General features: G+C 47.0%; 1 long non-coding RNA gene across 1 annotated transcript in view; it reads left to right on the top strand.

The window, feature by feature from the left end:
• The window catches only part of LOC146784268 (uncharacterized), an 81,686-nt gene that overhangs the window by 11,337 nt on the left and 49,724 nt on the right, over positions 1-20,625 (top strand). The window contains exon 2 of the long non-coding RNA XR_014970816.1: positions 19,548-19,686. This is a non-coding gene — a long non-coding RNA (uncharacterized LOC146784268). The remainder of the gene's footprint in view (positions 1-19,547; positions 19,687-20,625) is intronic.

Genomic DNA, 20,625 nt, shown 5'->3' with positions numbered 1-20,625 from the left:
CCGCACACACACAACCACACACACACAACCACTCACACAACCACACACACAACACACACAACCACACACATACAACCACACACACACAACCACAACCACACACACAACCACAACCACACACACAACTACACACACAACCACAACCACACACAAAACCACACACACAACCACACACACAACCACACACACACAACCACACACACAACCATGCACACACACACACAACCACACACACACAACCACACACAATCACACACACAACCACACACAACTACACACACAACCACACACACAACCACACCCACAACCACACACACAACCACACACACACAACCACACACACACAACCACAGACAACCACACACACAACCACACACACAACCACACACAACTAGACACAACCACACACAACCACACACACAACCACACACACAACCACACACACACAACCACACACACACACACACAACCACACACACAGCCACAGCCACACACACACACACACACAACCACACACACACACACACAACCACACACACAACCACACACACAACCACACACAACCACACATCCACACACACACCCACAACCACACCCACAACCGCACCCACACACAACCACAACCACACACACAACCACAACCACACACACAACCACACACACAACCACAACCCCACACACAACCACACACACAACCACACACACAACCACAACGTCACACACAACCACACGTACAACCACACACAACCACACACACACAACCACACACACAACCACACACACACACCACACACACACCCACACACACAACCACACACACAGCCACAACCACACACACCACAACACATACAACCATACATACAACCACACACACAACCACACACACACAACCACACACACAACCACACACACAACCACACACACAACCACCCACACAACCACCCACACAACCACACAACCACACACAACCTCACAACCACACACACAACCACACACCACACACACACAACCACACACACAACCACACACACACAACCACACACACACAACCACACACACAACCACACACACATAACTACACACACAACCACACACACACACACACACAACCACAACCACACACACACAACCACACACACACAACCACACACACAACCACACACAACCACACATCCACACCCACACCCACAACCGCACCCGCACCCACAACCGCACCCACACCCACATCCACACACACAACCACACACACAACCACACACACACAACCACACACACAACCACACACACACACAACCACACACACACACAACCACACACAACCACAAACAGACACACAACCACACACAACCACACACACAACCACACCAAGCATTGGCATAGCCAATAGGTCTCGCCTTTGGGACCTTATAAGTGTTTAGCCACACAACAGTTGATGTGGTTGCACCAAGGATATTGTGCTGCATAACTAAATACTTAGAAGGTCCCAAAAGCGAGACCTATTGCTATGCCAATGCTTGTTTTGGTAGGCACGGGGAGATTAAGTGATTTGCCCAGAATCCCAGGATGTGGAGTCGTCCCGAGGCTTGAACATTGGTTTCCCAGCTCCAAGGTCAGCAGTACAGCAGTGAGACCACATCCTCTCTATTTACTATTGTGAAAATAGAAGGCGAATGGGGGGAGGAAGGTGAGTCGGGGATTTGTGTGCCTCCTGACAGTTGGTGTTTTGAGGGAGATTGTGTGCCTTTGTTACTGCGGTAGAGTCACTGCCTCAAAGCCACCAGACAGGTGAGGGATCCGCTCAAGGTTGGATTGGGAATAAAAATCGGCCCGGGCAAGCTAAAAAAAGTGTCCCACATTTGCATGTTGCCTTTCCACAAAACACTGCTTCAGCGAAATTTTATTTAAGAAAAGGGGGGGAGGGGTAAAAAAAAATGCAGAGATTAGTTTACACTGGTGAAACACACCTGAATACAAGTATACAAGTGAGGCAACTTCTGGTCAGGCCCCCTGTCCCGCTCAATATGTATGCATTAATGGGCGTCCAGCAAGAGAAAGGCAGTGACACCTCTGTACGTTCATGAAAGGAAGTTAATGGACATCCATCTTCCTCCGGAAAGGCCACTCAGGCACCCACTGGGCCGCTGGCGGTATCGGGACAATGCAGAAACCACCCAAATCGGCTCCTACAGGCTGTTAAAAAAAACAGCCCACAGCTGGAACTGGACACCGGCCCCTCGGCCATTGCCCGAGTGCCCGCCTTACCAATCCGACCCTGGATCCGCTACAAGCTCATTCCATGCTTGAGCTGGGTTGAGATGCTCTGTTGGACCTGCTTGCCAAGGTCCCAGGCTAGCGTGGCCTTGAAAGGGGCTACAGATCCGAGTTGCATTGGCAGATCAGTGCACAAGGGCGAGACTCCTGGAACTGCAGAGTGAATATACTGAGGTCAATTGCTGAGACGAACTGGGTTTGAGGAACATTGCTCCGATGCTTGTAAGGAGGCCCAGGCGAAATTTCAGCTGAAGTGGCATAATGTCTTGTAATATTGGTAATTTCACCAATTTCACATTACCCTTGTTAGGCGAAATGGCTTAAATGGTGCCATTACCTCGAGGAAGCATTTTGCTCTAAAATATAGAGTCACATGTCGGTTTTGCATTTCATGTAACTACATGTAATTTTGTGTAATTGTCTGAAATTTATCGTAATCACACAAAAGCAAATTATGCAATTTCGCGCACACCTCCTTGTAATTGGTTGAGTTCAAGAACAGTGGGACAAATAGTGCTTCAAGTCAGGATTCACATACATTGGCTGATTTGATCACAGAGGCACGGGTTCCTTTAAAATAGACTGGTGACGTCACAGGTGAGGACTGGGAGCTTTGGCAGGGCTGCTTCGAAGGGCAGGGTAATGGTGCTGCAAGCAGGAATCGGCATGCACTGACAGACCTGCTCACAGGGGCACTCACTTTTTCAATGCATGTTGATGATAATGCATGGAAGGATAGAGGCACACTGACTGATTGCTTGTAACTCTTCTGGATCTACAGCTGGATGGAGCTGCAGGTCAGGAATGAGGTAACAAAAACAATGTCTCAACAGGGGAAGTAAATAAGGGGACCAATCAATACACAATTCAATCAAAGGCAAGGAGGGACAAGAGAGACCAAGAGATTGAAAAAGAAAACAGATTTTATAATTAAATACACAGTTGGTATATACAATTTAGAATAACTATAACAAACATATGTGCACTGACAGTGAAGTGAACAAGTGAACGACGCAGTGACATAAGTGTTAAAATGACAACAAGGTACGGCAAAATAATTCAAATAAATTCAGGGTCGAGGAGGAATATATACAATGAATAATTTGCACATAATCTTGAAGGTCTCATAGGACCCTTTAATTAGCCGAAAATTATGCTGTCCGGTCGACGACGTTTCAACCTCCTTGCGTTGAGGTCATCATCAGGACTATGGTTATTGAAATATTTAAAAATACCTGTGTACGGGGGTAATTAAATCACCACCTCATAGCTAATTGCAGGACAGTGTAGGACAAATAAATCTAGTCCGTCACATTAGAAGGGTATCTTCAGGTGTCTATTAATGACACAGGAACTACGGAGGCCCACAAAAATACCTTAAAGCATGCGAGTTGCTCTTTTGAAATCGGCAGTCGGGGTTATAATGCTGAATCTGATAATCAAATATGGAAAAAAGCACGAAACATCCAGCGGTGAACAATCCGCGGCTTTGAATGAATCAAGGCTTGGGGATGGGCTTGTCAAATCGCCGAATAGCGGGATCAGTCCAAGCAGGGCCAAACAGTCAAAACGAGTAAGACGTATGCAGGTCAGGAATGAGGCATTTATCTGACGAGTTTTATATAGCGCTGGCTAGACCCGGAGGCATCAGAGCGCTTTACATGAGGATTGTTGTGTTACAAGTTACAAGTTACATCCGTTACAAGAGCATAGTAAAAACGCAGTAAAAAGAACAAAGTTACAGTAGTTCGTCGGAGGGAGGGGGCGGAAGGAGACAAAGTGGGGAGACGAGGAGAACTATGCCTAATGTCCGGTTGGGTAGGTGACGGCCGAGGGCGTGAACCAGGGACGATCTCCTCTATAGCTGTCTAGCAGCTCCACCAGGCATCAGCCATGTTGCTTAGGTTTCCGCAGTAAGGAATAACAAGGATAACAGATTTGCATGGTTATGTTAGTTACAGTTTCATAATAAAACATTGGAGATCAAGACCCCAGTAGAAGAAGGAGGGAATAAGGGAGGGGAGAATAAAAAAGAGGGGGCAGAGAAGCAGATCAGTTCTGGTAGACTGGCAATGGAAGAAAAGTGTCTCATGGGGGCCCAAAAGTTAGAGCAAGCGGGACCAAAACCCAGGTGGGGCCACATAGATACTCGGTTCATTGCCAATAACAAACACCATGCAGGGTCATCTCGGCACCTAATTTGAGATTGTTTGAGAATGAGTCCCAGGGGGGAAATCCTTAAGATGTAGAGACCAGGCGACATACTTAAGGGAGATTGGGGGTAGAGGACGGCGACTTATGAGTCTTGCAGCAGCTCCAGTGCAGATCACGGATGAACACATCAATCATCAAAAACTCAGAGTTCCAAAACACAGGCGCCATCCTACGGTCAGGCATATTGGTAGAGCTTCTTGTGATGGCCACACCACTACAATAGTAGGTGACTAGGCTTGGTGCTAGCTGGGAGACATAGTGCAGGTGTGGCTTTTTATTTAACAGCTTTATTCTAACATCTTTAGCCTTCTTTCACTTGAATTGGACAAATACACTTGAAAACAACTATCTGTCAAACTACACAACTGGACTTTGTTCCCGTTGGCTTGGAACCTCTGGTACTGCTGATAAGGCAGCAGGTCATGTTTGAAGTGCATTGACAGCTGCTTGTAATGGACAGAGATTATTAATCATTTACAGGCGAGCCCCTTGGTTGTGTGTGATCGTGAGCAGATGTGTGAGTGCAGAGTGCACGGGTTCAAGAAGCCACTTGCCCCTCTCACTGTTGCCAGAAATACAAAAGTTATTAGCCAATGTGTCTTGCGGCGTGTATCAGAAGTCTAAGCGGGGAAGCTCTCCCCTGAGTGGCAAGAGATGCAACTTCATTTGATAATATCATAGGAGCAAATGCCACAGGAAATAACTTCCAGTGACATTATCATTTTGCCAGTTAGTAATTCTGAAACCTGATCAGCCCTATCTGCTTTTCGTCACCGCATTTTGGCAAGTAGATTGTCCCAGAGAGCCTGATCAGCACAGAGCATGGCTGTAATCATACAAGTGGCTATCTGAGGGTGGAAGGAATCCAGAATCAAAAGACTGGCTGTGGTGGGCAGTAAAGGTGAGCAGATGACATCTGTCTGGTCCAACGGTACCAGAATTAAGTCCTCCAGATGATGTGGGAAGAGACCAATCTTCGATATTATGACAGGGTGAGACAGAGAACGTGGACGTTGAATGAGTAGTACTGGCTAGGGAGCGGTGACTTGATGTGGTTACAAAGTTGCTTATGGTGACAAGGAGTTAGAAAGGGAACCCACACCTTAACAAACGCCTTCCTTTGCCAATAGCTAGTACAGCCGTGCCCAGCTTGAGGACCTGCGGTTTGTTATACTTCCGATGTAAAGGGACAGTTCCTCCTCCTTCTGTCTATGTTTTGTCAACAAGACTTGAAGAACTGCTTCCTGTTCTGTACGTCTTTGGCGAAACTGCATTGCTGCTGCCTTTGTTGGGCATCTTTAATGTGAGAAGGCTGGAATAGCAACTGCTCAAGCTGCGAAGGAGCTTTGCACAACTGCAGATCTATGGGAGGGAGGCTTGGACAGTTGCAGCTCTGTGTGAGGGTGACTTGCACCGCTTCTGCTCTGTGTGAGGAGGCGTGTACAGCTTCTGCTCTGTTTGAGGGAGGCTTGGAACAGCTGCAGCTCTGTGTGAGGGAGGCTTGCACAGCTGCACATCTGTGTGAGGGAGGCTTGCACAGCTCTGTGTGAGGGATGCTTGCACAACTCTGTGTGAGGGAGGCTTGCACAGCTCTGTGTGAGGGAGGCTTGCACAGCTGCAATTCTATGTGAGGGAGGCTTGCCCTGCTGCAGCTCTATGTGAGGGAGGCTTGCACAGCTCTGTGTGAGGGTGACTTGCACCGCTTCTGCTCTGTGTGATGGAGGCTTGCACAGCTCTCTGTGAGGGAGGCTTGCACAGCTCTGTGTGAGTGATGCTTGCACAGCTGCTGCTCTGTTTGAGGGAGGCTTGCACAGATGCAGCTCTATGTGAGGGAGGATTACACAGCTGCAAATCTGTGCGAGGGAGGCTTGCACAGCTTTGTGTGAGGGAGGCTTGCACAGCTGCAGCTCTATGTGAGGGAGGCTTGCACAGTGGCAGCTGGTAAACAGTCAGAATATCGAGTTTTTAATGTCGACTTGCCCTAATATAGAGTGCAAAATATTGTGATACAAAAATATCGACTGTCTGCATATCGTGGTCAAGAATATCGAGTCTAAGGTAAGTGATATCGTTAAAAAAAATATCTAAGTCATTAATATCGTTTGCAAAAATATAGTTGTTAAAAATATTGTTTTTTTAAATAGTGGTATGTATTTTAGTATGTATTATAAATGTATGTGCACTATTTTTTTGTCGAAGTATTGCATTTTTTTGTAATATATGTGTTACATTTTTAGAAGTTATATATTTTATTTTAAGTAAATTTTGCGTTTTAGTTCCGTAGCAGGTTTATAGGGGAATAGGGTGGGAAGTAATTTAATTATAAAACATTTATTAATAATTTTCAGAGGTTACTAATTTTATTTTAATAAAATTTTGCGTTTTAGTTCCAAACCGGATTGTGGGTTTATAGGGGAATAGGGTGGGAAGTAAGTTAATTATAATTAATTAATTAATATTTATTATTAATTAATATTTCTGCATTTAATATTTTATATTGTTAACTGTGGTAATTAATTTATTATTAATTATTTAATAATTGGTTGTTAATTCTTATTAATTAATTGGTAATTATGTTAATTGTGCCATTTGTTTCAAGAGCGGGTTGTGGGTTGATAGGGGAGTAGGGTGGGAAGTAATTTAATTATAATTATTTAAGTAATATTTTAGGGGAGTAGGGTGGGAAATAATTTAATTATTTAACTAATTTTTTATTAATTAATATTTATGTATCTAATATTTTTATTGTTAATTGTGGTAACTAATTTATTATTAATTGGTTGTTAATTATTATGATTTAATTGGTAATTATGTTAATTGTGTTATTTTTTCAGGAGCGGGTTGTGGGTTGATAGGTGAGTAGGGTGAGAAGTAATTTAATTATAATTAATTAATTCATATTTTTTAATAATTAATATTTAGGTATTTAATACTTTTTATTGTTAATTGTGGTAATTAGTTTATTATTAATTATTTATTAATTGGTTGTTAATTATTATTGATTAATTGTTAATTATGTTAATTGTGTCATTTTTTAGGAGTGGGTTGTGGGTTGATAGGGGAGTAGGGTGGGAAGGTATTTAATTTTAATACATATTTTAAATATTTTTAATATAATATTTATTTAATGTTATTTTATAGTGTTAATTGTGTGAATTCATTTATTATTAATTGTTTATATTTTGCTTGTTAATTGTTATTAAATATTTAATTAATTGTTAATTCATTATGTTAATTGTGTCACGTTTTACAACATTGGTGGTGTCATTTATAGGGGAATATGGTGGAAGGTAAATTATTTATAATTAGTTAATTAATTATTTGTTAATTCATACTAATTAATTAATTGAATATTAAATATGCTAATTGTGGAATAATTTTGATGTGTGAGTTGTGGGATTTATAGTTGTAAATGTTGGAAAGAATTAAAAAAAATCAAAATTAATGATTTGTTGTTAATTTTTATTAACCGCTTCAGTGCCCATGACGAGATGGTCTCGTCATGGAGCGCGGTTGCGCTGTGCCCATGACGAGACTATCTCGTCATGAACCCCGCCCGCTAATGCAACGCCCGGCACAGGGCGGGGAAAGGGCGTGGCACTGAAGGGGTTAATTTAATAATGTAAAATTAGTTATGGAAATTGTGTAAATATTTCATAAGTGTGTGTTTTGGTGTTTATTGAGATAGAGGGTGGAAAGTAATTTGGTTTAAATAAATGAATCATAAGTTGATCATTAATATGCATTGATTAATTGATCAATATTTTTGGTAATTGTTTTGTGTTTTATTTTCTTTGAGGATTTAGGTTCAATAGCTGTAATCTTTGGTTTCATTCCCTCCGCTATTCAACACTTTTCCTACTTTTGCACCCATTGGAGTGGGAATAGTAATTTATTCCCCTCCGCTATCCAAACTTTCCCTACTGTTGCACTCGCTGGAGTGGGAATAGTAATTTTTAGCCCTCCGCTATCCAACACTTTCCCTACTGTTGCACTTGCTGGAGTGGGAATAGTAAATTATTCCCATCCGTTTTCGAACACTTTCCCTACTGTTGCACTTGCTGGAGTGGAAATAGTAATTTTTACCCTTCCGCTATCCAACATTTTCCCTACTGTTGCACTCCCTGGAGTGGGAATAGTAATTTTATACCCTCCGCTATCCAACACTTTCCCTACTGTTGCACTTGCTGGAGTGGGAATAGTAAATTATTTCCCTTCGCTATCCAACACTTACTTGCTGGAGTGGGAATAGTAATTTTTACCCCTATGCTATCCAAGACTTTCTCTAACGTTGCATTAGTTGGAGTGGGAATAGTAATTTGTACCCATCCACTATCCAACACTTGCCCTACTGTCGCACTCCCTGGAGTGGGAATAGTAATTTTTATGCCTCCACTATTCAACACTGTCCCTACTGTTGCACTTGCTGGAGTGGGAATAGTAATTTTTTCTCCATCGCTATCCAGCACTTTCCCTACTATTGCACTGATTGGAGTGGGAATAGTAAATTATTCCCTTCCGCTATCCAACACTTTCCCTACTGTTGCATTAATTGGAGTGGGAATAGTAAATTATTCCCCTCCGCTAGCCAACACTTTCCCTACTGTTGCACTTGCTGGAGAGGGAATAGTAATTTTATCTCCTACGCTATCCAACACTTTCCCTACTATTGCACTCGCTGGAGTGGGAATAGTAATTTTGATCCCTCTGCTATCCAACACTTTCCCTACTGTTGCACTTGCTGGAGAGGGAATAGTAATTTTATCTCTTACGCTATCCAACACTTTCCCTACTGTTGCACTCCCTGGAGTGGGAATAGTAATTTTTACCCCTACGCTATCCAACACTTTCCCTACTTTTGCACTTGCTGGAGTGGGAATAGTAATTATGTCCCCTTCGCTATCCAACACTTTCCCTACCGTTGCACTCATTGGAGTGGGAATAGTAAATTATTCCCTTCCGCTATTCAACACTTTCCCTACTGTTGCACTCGCTGGAGTGGGAATCGTAATTTATTCACCTCCACTATCCAAAAATTTCTCCACTGTTGCACTTAATGTAGTTTTAAAAATGTATAAATATTTTAATATTTTAATTTATATTTTATATATATATATGTATATTATGGACTATTGAATTGCCGGTCTCTTGGGCTTTTCGGCTTTATGCACCAACTGACAACGGTCTCGAAATGGCCCTTGTTTAAGGATTTGATATGTATATATATATATATATATATATATATATATATATATATGTGTGTATTTATAATTTTTAATACATTTTTTTTTTTAAACTTTTTTTTATTGACAGTTTTCATAACAAATAAACATTCATTGGCATTGAACATGTCGAGATTCAGATCATTAGTTTGTGCATATTCATTCAGCATCCAACTCAACAATACATCGACACGGCGGTAACAAGGGGTCCTTTGCCGCTCTCTAGTTTTATCGTGAGCTTTAATAGTAGTGCTTATTCTACTGTTGATCGTCTGTAATCCCTCAGTCACTCACGTCTGAATCTGAGTTTTCTTTTGGGGGGTCACATATATTCCCTCGGTAGGCATTCCATCCTCCCCATTTCTGGGTCCATTTTTTGGGGCAACCTCTATGTATATATACTGTTTTTTCAACGATCATTGTGGTATCCATGTCCCTACACCACTGGGGAAGGGCAGGGGGCTGTCTGGATCCCCACCTCTGAGCTATGTTTCGCTTTGCCAACATCATTCCCAATGTCACCCATGCTTGCGCCGTACGACTAAGATCTGTGGGTTCCCATACATTAAGGAGACATCTCCTCGGCTCCGGGGGAATCGTAATTTTTGTCACCTGTAAGAGTGTGCGCATGATCACCTTCCAGTACTGGGCAATTACGGGGCATAACCAGAGGGTATGAAAGAAACTCCCTTCCTCACCACACCGTCTGAGACAAAGCGATGAATCTGTCCAATTAAGTTTATATAGGAGTGTGCGGGTATAATACGTGCGATGTAGAATTTTCAATTGAATCAGTTTAAGTTTTGATGATATCCCCACCTCTTTGGGGGATGAAAGTGCTGTCTGCCAGTCTGTTTCATCAAAGTCTCCTAATTCTGTTTCCCATTTAGACTTAAGGGCTTTTAGAGGGTCTGGCTGGTTGTTTATTATTTTCCGATATGTTTGGGACGTGGCTTTTTTAGCCAGATGTTCCATGAGAAGTCTATCTTCCAGCGGTGAGGACTCCGCTAACCGTGTCCACGGCGGAATCGCAGTCCGGAGCTCGTGTCTGATTTGTAGGTAGCGAAACTGTTCGGTGTCTGCCAGGTCATATGCAGTCTGCAAGTGTGCGAACGTGACTATTTCACCTTTCTTCCAGAGATCTCCGACTCTCGAGATTCCTGTCAGATCCCATTGTCGAAACTCCTTGGTATTATGCATCACACCCAGCCTTTTAGGGGCCGATTCCGATCCGTTAAAAATATTCCCCGTACGAATCGTATCCGGATTTGTTTCCGTACGAATCGTACAAGTCCCGTACAAACTGGCAAGTACGATTCGTATGTTAAAAAATCCATACGAGTCGCACTGGGAAAATTCCCCGACACGTCCTCGGGTCGGAAACAGTGTCCGACACGTCCCTGGACAGTTTTACGTACGATTCGGTAAACTGAAGTCCGAAGTCCGAAGTCTGAAGTCTGAAGTAAGATCCGTCCCGTCCGTCCGTCCGAATGCACAACCGTATGGAAAAAACACCGTACGGAGCGAACTCCCATGGCAACCATGGAGACGTCCAAACATGTGCCAGCATATGCGCCGAACACCCCCCCAGCCCACCCCCCTATGTTCGCGCCGTACCCCCAGCCCCACCCCCAAGTACGCGCCATACCCCCACCCCCGTAGGTACGGAGCAGACCCAAACCCCCGTAGGTACGGAGCGTACCCACACCCCCGTAGGTACGGAGCGTACCCCCACCCCCGTAGGTACGGTGCGGACCCCCACCCCCGTAGGTACGGTGCGGACCCCCACCCCCGTAGGTACGGAGCGTACCCACACCCCCATCGGTACAGAGCGTACCCCCACCCCCGTAGGTACGGTGCGGACCCCCAACCCCTGGGGGTCTGCACTGTACCTACGGGGTGGGGGTTTACGCTCGGTACCTACGGGGGTGGGGTGTGGGTACGCTCCATACCTACGGGGGTGGGGTGTGGGTACGCTCCGTACCTACGGGGGTGGGGGTACGGCGCCGACATTGGTGGGGTGCTGGGGTACGGCGCGGACATGGGGGGGTGCTGGGGTACGGCGCGGACATGTAGGGATGGGGGTACGGTGCGTACCGGGCCCCCTTTTCGCCATGCATTGTGGCGTACTTAGCTTTTCCGGCACTTTTTGGGTCCCGTAAAAATATTGCCGTGCGAAGTGCTGTGGGTACGAATCGTACTTGCTGGTCCGTAAAACGCTGTCTGACTCCGTGCGAATGTTGCGTACGCGGTGTCCCGGATCGGAATTGTGGGTATGTTTCAGCCGGTCGGTGTTTTTTACGATTCGTATGGAAATGGTGTTTCGGTACGAATCGTACTTGCGGGTTTGTAAGGTGTTTTTCCCGGGTACGAGTCGGACGGAGAAAACGCTCCGTCCGACAGTTCGTACCCGGGTTTTACAGGATCGGAATCGGCACCTTAGGGTCCCACAACGGCGTGGCCTGTGTTATCTTTCCCTCCCATCCTAGCTCTCGCTGCGCCTCAAACCAGACCTGTAGAGTATGCGCCGTTGGGCCCGTGAGGCCGTGCCTTTTAGTTTGGTTGTACAGCGCCCCCATAACCCCTCCGGCACCCAGCAAATGGCGGTCCATACGATATGCCGGATCGTCTCCTGGCACATGTAGCCACTGGTTTATGACCATGAGCTGTGATGCCCAATAGTATATTTTGATGTTAGGGAGGGCGATACCTCCGTTATACCAGCCTTTTGTTAATTTATGGAGTGCTATCCGTGGTGTCTTATCCTCCCATAATAAACTGGTCACTTCTGCGTTTATTGCGACAAAGTATGCGGGGGAAACCGGGAAGGGTGTGTTCTGGGGCATGTATAAAGACCTGGGGAGTGCCATCATTTTAAAGAGGGCTGCTCTTCCCAGCAGTGTCAGCGGTAGGGAACGCCAATGCTTGACGTCGCGTCGAAACCGGGCCAGGGGTTGTGTAAGGTTTTCAGCGACAAATTGCATTTTATCTGCTGTTACGTATATCCCTAAATATTTGAAACCGCCCTCTGCCATCCGGATTTCACACCCGCTTGGAAGCTGCGGGGTGGATCCCTGGAGCACATAAAAGTAGGATTTTTCCCAGTTTATGGTATATCCGGACACCCTCCCATATGATGTACAGATATCCAGGAGACAGGGTATTGAGCGTGCCGGCGAAGCAAAGTATAACAGGACATTGTCCGCATACAAGGAGATGCGGTCTTCCCATCCCATCGTCCACTTCAGTCCACGGATGACCGGATCCTGCCGTATCCAGGCCGCTTGTGGCTCCAGTACCAGCGCAAATAGAAGTGGCGAGAGGGGGCAGCCTTGTCGCGTCCCCCGTCCCAGCGGGAAGGCGCTTGAAATATGGCCATTTACCACCACCTGCGCCAATGGTCGTGTATACAAAAGCTGGATCCAGGCGTATATCTTGGGGCCAAATCCCAAGTGGCGAAGAACTGCAAAGAGGAAGGGCCACTCTACCAAGTCAAATGCCATCCTCGCATCTAGTGATAAAATGACAGCATCCTCCTCTATCGAGGAGCGGTGTGCCATGACTCCATGTAACCGTCGTATGTTCAGGGCGGTATTACGGTTTGGCATAAACCCGGATTGATCCGGGTGTATTACTGTGGCCAGGTACGGCTGTAGTCTCGTTGCCAAAACTTTTGCTAGGATCTTTGCTCCGGCATTGATCAAAGAGATTGGACGATATGATTTGCAGTCATGTGGTGGTTTATTTAATACATTTTTATCATTTTATAATTTATTTAAATAATTATTTATTATTAAGTAAATATATATATTAAATTTTAGATATGCATGTTTAACTTATTTTACATTACATTTATTACTTATATTTGTTAACATTTTCTAATAAGTCTACAAAAATATTTTAAGTTATATGTATTATTTAATTTATTTTACATTATTTTTATACTTAAAAAAAATATATGATATTTTGTACTTCCATATTTTTGACATCGATATTTATGTCAGTGATCCGTGGCAGCTATGTGTGAGGAAAGCTTGCACAACTCTGTGTGACGGAGGCTTGCATAGCTGCAGCTCTGTGTGAGGGAGGATTACCCAGGTGCAGCTCTGTGTGAGGGAGGATTGCATCGCTTCTGCTCTGTGTGAGGGAGGCTTGCCCAGCTGCAGCTCTGTGTGAGGGAGGATTGCCCAGCTGCAGCTCTGTGTGAGGGAGGATTACACCGCATCTGCTCTGTGTGAGGGAGGATTACCAAGCTGCAGCTCTGTGTGAGGGAGGATTACCCAGCTGCAGCTCTGTGTGAGGGAGGATTGCATCGCTTCTGCTCTGTGTGAGGGAGGTTTGCCCAGCTGCAGCTCTGTGTGAGGGAGGATTGCCCAGCTGCAGCTCTGTGTGAGGGAGGATTGCACCGCTTCTGCTCTGTGAGGGAGGATTGCCCAGCTGCAGCTCTGTGTGTGGGAGGATTGCACCGCTTCTGCTCTGTGAGGGAGGATTGCCCAGCTGCAGCTCTGTGTGAGGGAGGATTGCACCCCTTCTGCTCTGTGAGGGAGGATTGCCCAGCTGCAGCTCTGTGTGAGGGAGGATTGCCCAGCTGCAGCTCTGTGTGAGAGAGGATTACACCGCTTCTGCTCTGTGTGAGGGAGGATTGCCCAGCTGCAGCTCTGTGTGAGGGAGGATTGCACCGCTTCTGCTCTGTGTGAGGGAGGCTTGCCTAGCTGCAGCTCTGTGTGAGGGAGGCTTGCCCAGCTGCAGCTCTGTGTGAGGGAGGCTTGCCCAGCTGCAGCTCTGTGTGAGGGAGGATTGCACCGCTTCTGCTCTGTGAGGGAGGATTGCCCAGCTGCAGCTCTGTGTGAGGGAGGATTGCCCAGCTGCAGCTCTGTGTGAGGGAGGATTGCACCCCTTCTGCTCTGTGTGATGGGGGCTTGCCTAGCTGCAGCTCTGTGTGAGGGAGGATTGCACCGCTTCTGCTCTGTGAGGGAGGATTGCCCAGCTGCAGCTCTGTGTGAGGGGGGATTGCCCAGCTGCAGCTCTGTGTGAGAGAGGATTACACCGCTTCTGCTCTGTGTGAGGGAGGATTGCCCAGCTGCAGCTCTGTGTGAGGGAGGATTGCACCGCTTCTGCTCTGTGTGAGGGAGGCTTGCCTAGCTGCAGCTCTGTGTGAGGGAGGCTTGCCCAGCTGCAGCTCTGTGTGAGGGAGGCTTGCCCAGCTGCAGCTCTGTGTGAGGGAGGATTGCACCGCTTCTGCTCTGTGAGGGAGGATTGCCCAGCTGCAGCTCTGTGTGAGGGAGGATTGCCCAGTTGCAGTTCTGTGTGAGGGAGGATTGCCCAGCTGCAGCTCTGTGTGAGGGAGGATTGCACCCCTTCTGCTCTGTGTGAGGGAGGCTTGCCTAGCTGCAGCTCTGTGTGAGGGAGGATTGCACCGCTTCTGCTCTGTGAGGGAGGATTGCCCAGCTGCAGCTCTGTGTGAGGGAGGATTGCCCAGCTGCAGCTCTGTGTGAGGGAGGATTGCACCACTTCTGCTCTGTGTGAGGGAGGCTTGCCTAGCTGCAGCTCTGTGTGAGGGAGGCTTGCCCAGCTGCAGCTCTGTGTGAGGGAGGATTGCACCGCTTCTGCTCTGTGTGAGGGAGGCTTGCCCAGCTGCAGCTGTGTGTGAGGGAGGATTACCAAGCTGCAGCTCTGTGTGAGGGAGGATTACCAAGCTGCAGCTCTGTGTGAGGGAGTATTACCCAGCTGCAGCTCTGTGTGAGGAGGATTGCATCGCTTCTGCTCTGTGTGAGGGAGGCTTGCCCAGCTGCAGCTCTGTGTGAGGGAGGATTGCCCAGCTGCAGCTCTGTGTGAGGGAGGATTACACCGCTTCTGCGCTGTGTGAGGGAGGATTGCCCAGATGCAGCTCTGTGTGAGGGAGGATTGCACCGCTTCTGCTCTGTGAGGGAGGATTGCCCAGCTGCAGCTCTGTGTGAGGGAGGATTACCCAGCTGCAGCTCTGTGTGAGGGAGGATTGCACCGCTTCTGCTCTGTGAGGGAGGATTGCCCAGCTGCAGCTCTGTGTGAGGGAGGATTGCACCGCTTCTGCTCTGTGAGGGAGGATTGCCCATCTGCAGCTCTGTGTGAGGGAGGATTGCCCAGCTGCAGCTCTGTGTGAGGGAGGATTGCACCCCTTCTGCTCTGTGTGATGGAGGCTTGCCTAGCTGCAGCTCTGTGTGAGGGAGGATTGCCCAGCTGCAGCTCTGTGTGAGGGAGGATTACACCGCTTCTGCTCTGTGTGAGGGAGGCTTGCCTAGCTGCAGCTCTGTGTGAGGGAGGCTTGCCCAGCTGCAGCTCTGTGTGAGGGAGGATTGCACCGCTTCTGCTCTGTGAGGGAGGATTGCCCAGCTGCAGCTCTGTGTGAGGGAGGATTGCCCAGTTTCAGCTCTGTGTGAGGGAGGATTGCACCTCTTCTGCTCTGTGTGAGGGAGGCGTGCCTAGCTGCAGCTCTGTGTGAGGGAGGATTGCACTGCTTCTGCTCTGTGAGGGAGGATTGCCAAGCTGCAGCTCTGTGTGAGGGAGGATTGCCCAGCTGCAGCTCTGTGTGAGGGAGGATTGCACCGCTTCTGCTCTGTGTGAGGGAGGCTTGCCTAGCTGCAGCTCTGTGTGAGGGAGGCTTGGCCAGCTGCATCTCTGTCTGAGGGAGGATTGCACCGCATCTGCTCTGTGTGAGGGAGGCTTGCCCAGCTGCAGCTCTGTGTGAGGGAGGATTACCCAGCTGCAGCTCTGTGTGAGGGAGGATTACCCAGCTGCAGCTCTGTGTGAGGGAGAATTGTATCGCTTCTGCTCTGTGTGAGGGAGGCTTGCCCAGCTGCAGCTCTGTGTGAGGGAGGATTACACCGCTTCTGCTCTGTGTGAGGGAGGCTTGCCTAGCTGCAGCTCTGTGTGAGGGAGGCTTGCCCAGCTGCAGCTCTGTGTGAAGGAGGATTGCACCACTTCTGCTCTGTGTGAGGGAGGCTTGCCTAGCTGCAGCTCTATCTGAAGGAGGATTGCACCGCTTCTGCTCTGTGTGAGGGAGGCTTGCCCAGCTGCAGCTCTGTGTGAGGGAGGATTGCCCAGCTGCAGCTCTGTGTGAGGGAGGTTTGCACAACTGCTTTGAGTTCTAGGCCTGATCTGCATGAAGGAGGTTGTTGCCGATGCTGCCTATGCTGTGCTTACTCTCTGTGAGGGGATACTTGCACTGCTTCCATCTGATGCTCTTTTTGTTTGTAAGAATCTTGCCCTGTTGCTGCCCATGCTGTGGCTTCACAGTGGCTAATGGAATCCTGCACTGCTGTTCATGGTACTGAGCCTGTTCTATGTGTGGCGGATCGTGCACTGTTCCTCATGCAAAACTCCCTTTCGCTTGCAGAGGTTACAACGCTGATGTTTCCACTGAGTCCTGTTTCTGGATGTTGATGTACGGAATCTAACAGTAAAGAGGTCACACAGGGATACTTGACATTAGAAATATATGCACACTAGGCAAAAACGTTACTTAAAGCCTTGTCATGTACTTCTAAGTTTTGTGATCTAATGTTGGAAGTTTGCTGGATACTACTTGGTCGCAATCATGTATAACGCTGTTGCCCTTCTGCCTACAAATTGCACTAGCTTTTGAATACACGCCTTCTGTGTGGGGAAATTTCAATGTATTTATACTTTTAGCTCTTTTGTGTTTTTCTAAATACCCTAGTATTTGATTTGTTCCGGTTTGTTTTTACTCTCATATTCTGTTATTAGGTGTTGCCTTGTGTTAGGTTGTTGGTCTTCCTACTATTTTTCATGCCTTTTAAACATTAGTTGCTTAGTTTGAGCTCCGTAAAGTCCCACCGATCCACCTCTTTTGGCACTTGACGTCACCACCTGCCTGCATATATGCTGGCAACTAGTATATCTGCGCCACTTATACGCAAAAGCAATCCTATCTGTGTACTAATATGGCATAAATGCGACAATGGACCAGAAAGATGTGCGCTACTCAAGTAATGCCACACTTACCTAATCACATGGGGCCCTACTCCAAATAAGGGAACATGCCACTCCATTATGAAAGGAATATCTCACCTAAGCCTCCTATCAAACTATCAAAAGCTCTTAGAGACACCTCCTATTCCCCTTTTAGACTCTCGCCGATCTGAGCTTAAGTGTCCATTGCTTAGCACACTCTCCCTGCCGCGCCACTGCTCTGAACTCAACATGATGATATCTGACAACGACAGGAATGCTGTGTTTGAACCCTTGGTCCTCGACTGCGCTTCCTGTCTGTCTCTCCTTTAATTCATCTTGATGTGCAGGCCTCTAGACCCTGAAGCAAATTTGTTGACCTGGCTGGTCAAGTAGACCTATCTTTTCACATACTTTGGTTCTTGGTAACTTCAATGTTTAAGTAGAGGACTATTTACACTCTTCATTCACTTAATTTATTCTGCAGCCATGAAACTTACAGAAGTCGCGGCTCGTATGACTTGCAGGTGGGGGGGGGGGGGGGTCGCGCGGGGGGTGATATATTTAATAAAAATAAAAAAACTTACCTCACCGGGTCCCACGCAGCCTCCGCTCCTGGCCGGGTCCCGCTTTTTCCTGCTGCTTCAGGAGAACAGGAAGCAGGCATCCTCCCTCCCCTCCCCTAAGCCAATCACAATGCTACAATGGCAGCGTTGTGATTGGTGCGGATGGCGCCTCGCCGGGCGCCTGTAGGGAGGCCATTTTCTCTATGTAGGCTGCATGCATCTTCACATGAAGAAATGGCGTAGTGTAAGGGTTCACCTCCCAGTTTTAACTTTGAAGGAGACATGCAGAGGCCAGTCTACTTCTGACAGAATAACAGCACTTACCACAAATTACAAGACAGCAGAAGAGGCAGGGATAGAACCAACCAGCTAGTGGCAGCCCCCAGCCTGTCTGTCCCCAACCCCGAGGAATCTTAGGACATTTCTCCCAGGAAGCCTCCGATTCCCTGAGCCCCAAAGAGACAAATCTAATCATCCTTATAGCTAGATGATAATTCCAGGTACCAAGGAGCACAATCACCCTGACATAAATAGAATCCTAGGGATTCCTTGCTGGTACCATGCACATGCGAGGTACCGGCGAAGGAATACCTGGGACTCCTCTCTTGTCAGAGATTCTCATGCACCTCATATAAATGAATCCCTGGGAGTACCATGGTGTCTTGAAACCCCCATGTCCTGGATCATTCCCAAGATTTCCCTCTCTTTTCTGACATGCCTGGGAATCCCAGTGATTTCAGAGGCCCTTCGCCTGGTGTTTCCCACCAAGTGGCCCTGCAGGACATCCAGATTAAAGACTGACGTCAGCGTGGTGTTGCATGCACTGCCACGCTGATAACCACCACTACCCCTCCATAGCCCGTTCAATAGCCAGCCTTGCCAGTATTCAATGGCAATTACCACTGGCGGCTTCATGGGGAATGGCAGGGTGATTGCAGTGTGAAGGTGTGGGGGTTCATCTACACAAATCTAAATAGAGGACATTGAGGGTAAGTTAAACTTTGATAGAGCAAGAGCACCAACCTAAATTGAGGGCGCTCTCACGCAGTTAAACTCGTGGTTTCCCCATCTTTATTTAGAGTGAGGGAATGTTACGCGTTAACACCAACAGAGTCTATGCTGATGTAAGCCCTTGATTTGACCAGGCCCATCAGCCACAGGGCCTTCAGGTCACCTTCCCTTATGTAGGAGATGAAAACCATCACTTGTTTTCTGTACCGGGGACTGTCATGCAAAGTAGAGAAAATGCAATAATGGCCCTCATGCAAAGGGAACTAAATAATTGCATGTCATAACCATTGTATTTTTGTTCTCTTTTTGTCTTCAGATCTGCACCTCTCCGGTGAAATCAGACACATACACCAGCAAACCCAGCTTGAGCCACTGCCCTTAATACCCAATCGAGATCTTTGCATCAAAGACATGGAGCCTCTGACCTATCTGGGATTGGAACCATTGCCTCAAAGGTGAGACACAAACCTCTGCAGCAAGCGCACCAAACTGCTAAGCTATCTTGCTGGGATTTGAATCCGTGACTAGTGGGTTACACACAGATCTCAGCAGCATGTGTGTCAACCCACCTAACTATCTTATTAGGAATGGCTGACAGTACTCCGAAACCTACACATCAGCCCCCTGTGCACTCTTAACATTAGCAAATTACCTACCACTTCTTGCCATTGTATAGGGCACAGCATGGGTAAGGTTGTTCCACTTAGGCAAAGTAAAAATTGATTAGATTGTGCTTCCTATATGGATTATAAGTAATGATAATACTCTGACAACAATACAAATAATGACAATTGTCCCATCCGGCCCAAGGTCAATACATATTTATGAGATATAGGAGACTCAAGGGACCATCTTCACATTCTGCAGAGGTGCCATCTTTTTACGTTACGTCACTGCGCTTGTTTTGAAATCTAAGAAGATACTCAGGGCTGCCCGCTTTGGTCTCAGCAGCTGCTTGGGTCAAGCATGGAGCTACTTTCCTAAAATACTCCGCACCTGCCGGAGCCAATCACATACCTGAAACTCCCCCTGCCCGGGAATGGCACTCCTTCGAATGGTGTGAAAATGCCGCTTTTTATTATATGCATCGTTTTTTTTGGCCTGAGTTGCGCCCCAAGGGCAGCACTTTCTGCAGTTCAAAAATACTACTTTTCAACCCCTCCTGTTTTATGCATTATTCTCTTTTCGTTTTGGAGAGAGTTGGAGAATATTCCACTGTGACCCGAGTGTCTCTCTTTTCAGCCTATTTGGGAGATGTGTTATGACCTCTTTACGCTTGGACCACGGCCATAAGCGCTTGCATACCACGCTTTTCTGCTGACAGAAAGCGCTTCCGGTCTTGGGCAGGAAGTGTACCTCAGGTCATTAGCAAAGCACGGCAACGGCTGACAGGC

The sequence above is a fragment of the Triturus cristatus genome, chromosome 11, assembly GCF_964204655.1.
Source record: "Triturus cristatus chromosome 11, aTriCri1.1, whole genome shotgun sequence".
Lineage (NCBI taxonomy): Eukaryota > Metazoa > Chordata > Amphibia > Caudata > Salamandridae > Triturus > Triturus cristatus.
This window is presented reverse-complemented; position numbering and strand designations above follow the sequence as displayed.